We start from the raw sequence: 5392 nt of genomic DNA, 5'->3' as shown, positions 1-5392 counted from the left end.
ATTATTCATGTACGTTTATACACACACACACACACACACACACACACACACGAACCTAGATTTGATTTCGTTCTATGGCATTTGAGGAAAAAAGGAATGACCTTTTTAAGTACATCAAATGTTTCTTTGGGGAGGAGAATGCTGAAGGTTTCTTAGATGGTGGAGAAATAAAAGAAAATTAAATTGAGAAATTAAAATGAGAAACTTTCTTTTGCCACGTGGAAAAGCATTGTGACAGAGATGATGAAAAAAGAATGAGTCATTAGGCTAAAGGATCTCCTACCAATCAAATTATTTTTTATTAAAAGCTATTAAATCTCATGTTTAAAATGAATCTATTTCAAAGACTTATCTGGGATGGTTTCATAACTCAACTAATTGGTTTGTTTCTTAGAAAATGGATTTGTTACATTGAAACTGCTTCTATGAACGGAATACTTACCTATAGTGTTTATGAATCATGTATCTGTTTCCTTAAGAAAGGAACTAAGTAGTCTGCATAAATATAGCAAGAATATGATATTTCATGGTATTAATTGCAATTTATACATGGGATGAGAAATAGTACAGTGATATCAAGATTGAGCAGTCTAGCCTATGAATCTAGTCACATATATATGTATATGTATGTATGTATATATATATATATATGTATGTATGTGTGTATGTATGTATATGCAGACTTTTCTTAAATTTCAAATTAAATAACTTTATCTTTATCTAATCCCATTCTGACCTGCAGAAGTAAGGCCCTCTCTCCTCTCTTACACAAGCTCAACCATCCCATGTCCTTTCCCATTCTACTATAGGAATAGTATATTCATATACTGTGAATGATTAATATTTGGGAATTAAAATAATAAATTATAGTATTTCAAATTAGATAACAATATGAGATTTAAATCCCTCTTTATTAGCTCAAAATGACTGGATGGTGTGTGAGATGAATAGATTCATGCTTTTGCTTGTACTAACTAATCTCATTCCTTCTAATCAAGGGCCAATCATCTGTTAGAAATGAGGGTGTAGTCTTACTTCTCTGCAGTGACCTAGAACTCATTCCATTTTCATTCATATTTGAAGGTTAAAAAGCATAAATGGAATAGAGTGCAGTCACATTTCTCCCAGCAATAAGATCCTAGACTCCAGATAAAACTTTTTAGCCAGTTTAATTTCCTTCTTTCAGAGCTGCCTTACTACTGAAATTTGATACTGTCTTGAATAGGTAAATAGGTAAATAGGTAAATTTTGTTTGGAAAGACAGTATAGTTTCTAGGATAGAGTACCTAGATCAGGTAAGACTCTAGAGATCAACTACTGTGTAGCGTTGAGAACATTATTTTGCCACTCTGAATAGATTCATTTCCTTCACTATAAGCCATAACGGTATGGATTGAGGTCTCTTCAGCTTCTAGAATCTATTGGCCTGGTTTAACACAACAAAATTTTGCATTTGATTTTTAATACCATATAGTAAATATGTTCTTTATTAGAGTACAAAGTTTCCTTGTGACCAAAATATATTATTTCTTCACTTTTGTCTTTTGTCAAAGTTTGGTGTTTGGAAGGCTGATTTCAGTCAGTCTGGAGAAAAATTAATCATAGTTCTCCAAGGGTTAACTCAAGATGAAAGAGGTAGTTTTGTCTTCTTTGATGCCATAGGAACTTGCTAGGATGCAGATGGGTGGGATTTTTTTAAGTTAAAATAAAATGGCAATGGAAATAAAAGACTTTAATTGCAGTATCACTTGGTACATATATATTTAGTATTAATATTACTTCATTGCCTATGGTAGCTTTTAGCAAGATGTAGTTTCCTTCTTTGTCTGTTTTAATTAGATCTATTATTGCTTTTGCTTTGTCTAAGGTCAGAATTGTTATCCCTGCTTTTTTTGTTTTAAACTTCTGCTCCAGCCCCTTGCCTTTATTCTGTGTGTCTCTGCTTTTAAGTGTTAAGTTTTGTTGCCTTTTTTGTTTTTTTTACCCCAGTCTCCTATCCATTTTTTTTTATGGGATATTTCATCCCATTCACATTCACAGTTATGAATACTGTATATTTCCCTCCATTCTATTTTTCCTTCTGTCTGTCTTCTCCCCTCACCATTTCCCTCCTCAACAATGTTTTTCTGTCAGTCTTATCCTCCTTTGCTTAATCTCTTCTCCTCCTACTTTCTTGTCAGGTTAGATAGATTTCTATATTCAGTTGACTGTGCATGTTATTTGCTCTTGGAGTCAAAACTGATGAGAGTAAGATTCTACTGATGTCCATTGCTCACCTTCCTACCTTCTCTCCCACTTAATAAGTCTTTCATGTCTCTTCATGTGAAGTAATTTATCCCATTCTGCCTCTCTTTTCCTTTTGCACCAGTGTATTCTTCTTTCTCATCCCTTTTTGTGTCATTCCTTCAAATTCACCTTATACCTGTAACCTCTATGTATATTCCTTCTAGTTGTACTATTAGTGGTACAATTTTTAAGAATTATAAGAATCATGGGGCAGCTAGATGGCGCAGTGGATAGAGCACCAGCCTTGAATTCAGGAGGATTGGAGTTCAAATCTGGTCTCAGACACTTAACACTTCCTAGCTGTGTGACCCTGGGGAAGTCACTCAACCCTAGCCTCAAAAAAAAAAAAAAAAAAAAAAAAAACAGAAAAAAAGAATTATAAGAATCATCTTTCCAAGTAGGGATCTAAATAGTTCAGCTCCATTGAATCATTTATGTTTTCTTTTCTCCTTTAAGGCTTCTCTTGGATCTTGATATTAAGATATTTTTTGTTCAATTCTGTCTTTCTCTTTTTGAGAACTTGAATTCCTTATATTTAATTGAATGATTATTTATTCTTTTGATGTATTAAATTTAATTCTTAGTTGTAGTACTAGTTCCTTTGCCTTCTGGAATATCATATCCCATGACTTCTGATTTTTTAACTGTTGCAGCTGCTAAATCCTATGTAATCCTGATTGTGGCTCCCTGAAATTTGAATTGTTTCTTTTTGGTCATTTGCAGTATTTTTATTTCTTGGCCTGATAATTCTGAAATTTGGCTAATATGTTCCTTGGAGGGTTATTTTTTTTGGGGGGGTGTATTTCTTTCTCTTGGTGATTGGTGGATTCTTTCAATCCTATTATAGAACAATCCTATTTTGCTCTCTGTTTTTTTCTTTGATAATTTCTTGAAAGATGCTTTCCAGGTCTTCCTTTTGATTTTATGGCTTTCAGGTAATCTAATAATTCTGACATTGTTTCTCCTGGATCTGTTTTCTAGGTCAGTTGAAAAACTTGAAAAAATCAGCAAGAAAGGTCTGTCCTAATCTAATAAGCACAGTCCAGGACAGGAAATGTACCAGTGATCCAGTAGCAGGTCCCACTTTGACAAACCACATGTCTCAACATAGCCAGGGGAACCACCAGAAGCTTCAGTAAAGCCCCAGGAAAATAGGCCTCCTACACTGGCCAGACCTCCCCATAGGGCAACGCAGCCCTAGACAAAAAGGTAGACCCCAATTCTACCAGTGCCTAAGCAAACAGGCAGCCATGTTCAGTGTAGCCCCAGGGAAATGCAGAAATACCCCACCTGGTCAAAGTACAAGACAGACCTCAACATTAGGACTCTAGCTTAGCACCAGGTAAGCTTCCAGACCTGGAAAGCCTTACCTAGGATCAGATACCAGAATCTCAGGGCAATATCCATGCAGCACCAGGTAAATAGCCAAGGCTTAACAGTCACTGAAACTTGAGATAGTACCCCTTCCACCCTGTAAGCAGAATTCAAATTTAAAAGAAAAAGAAAAGGTCCCCCCAAAAATCAGCAAAAAAAAAAAAAAAAAAAAAAGAATCTGATCATACATAGATCATTATGTAAAAGGGAGGACTAAGACACAAATTCAAAAGACGACAACAATATCAAAACACTGATGAGCCTTATATGATTATAGAACAATAATATTCCATAACATTCATATACCATAATTAATTCAGCCATTCTCCAACTGATAGGCATCCACTCATTTTCCAGTTTCTTGCCACTACAAAAAGGGTTGCCACATTTTTTGCACATGCCCATCAACACTTTTAAACCCACACTATCATTAGCTATTTCTTCTTGACCTTAAAGTGACAGGCCTTAGTTAATGAAAAATTATCCATTGTCAGCTGTTTTATACTTTTTAAAGAGTCAAGTCTATTGTAGTTGATAGCCAATATTCCATCATGGAAAATTTATTCAGAAGAAAAAAAAACATCATAATTATTCCACTGAATTGAAATAGAATGGGCATGTAAGATGTGCTAATATGTCAAAGCGTCATGGTATCACAAGCTAAGAGCTAGAAGAGATATGAGACCATCTATTCCCAGTACCTCTTTTTACAAATGATGAAACACAGTTTCATATGTTTAATGACTTGCGAAATAAAGATCACACATTTATCTGGGATTTGAACACAAATCCCCTAATTCCATATCTAGCACTCTTGATAGTACTCCAATTTTTTTCAAAGGAAAACTTACATTAAGGTTACAATAACCTGTGATTTCCTTGTGGATCACATCGCAGGTAAAACACAATATTAGAAATATGCTGGGGAAATCTAAGAATCTAAGCAACTTTCATTTATGATTATTCAGCAAGTAAGTGTCCAAGGAAGGATATGAATTAAAGTCCAAGATTTCATGTACTTTATCATTTGATTCTTCATATTACTTCAACTTGAAAGAGAAGAAGGTTGGGAGACAAATAGTAAATTTTCTCATCATCAGGAATATAAAACATCTTTTTATGTGATATTGATGAAGTGTTCTTCATATTAATACTACTTTTTTACTCCTTAAGAATAAGTAGAAATTTATGTTAAGTACCTTTATTGCCCATGGATTGAAGAACATTTGATATATATTTAGGTATTCTTATCAATGGACCTAATATCTTTTAAGTTTTTGTTTTCAAATTTCCAATATTCTTATTTTCTTAGGAGGAAGATGGCCTGGGGTTCTTGCTAAGTAAAATAGAAACTAGAAAAATGCTAAAAGCAGAGAAGGTACATTATTAGAATCCAATTAAAATGACATAAAAGAAAAATGATAAGATCTGTAAGATATCCTCCCTTTCCCCTAGTAAAGCAAGTATTTGGTAGAAGAATCCAAAAAGTCATCAAATTTTAGTGTGAGAAATGATCAATAAAAAAGACTTAGACCAACCCTTTCATTTTACATGTAATATTTGAGAGCACCTCAGGCCTCCCAAATAATGGGGTGTGGAATGCCAGAAGATACCTGTCCTTTGGTAACAATTCTCTTTTGAATTCACATATGCTAAAACTCACACAAATGTGTTTACTGTGAATGAACAGAAAGCACAATTGGTTGTTTGTTTTTTTTTTAATTGGGGGAGG

The sequence above is a fragment of the Sminthopsis crassicaudata genome, chromosome 3 (assembly GCF_048593235.1).
Source record: "Sminthopsis crassicaudata isolate SCR6 chromosome 3, ASM4859323v1, whole genome shotgun sequence".
Taxonomy (NCBI): Eukaryota; Metazoa; Chordata; class Mammalia; order Dasyuromorphia; family Dasyuridae; genus Sminthopsis; species Sminthopsis crassicaudata.
Note: the sequence above shows the minus strand (reverse complement) of the source record.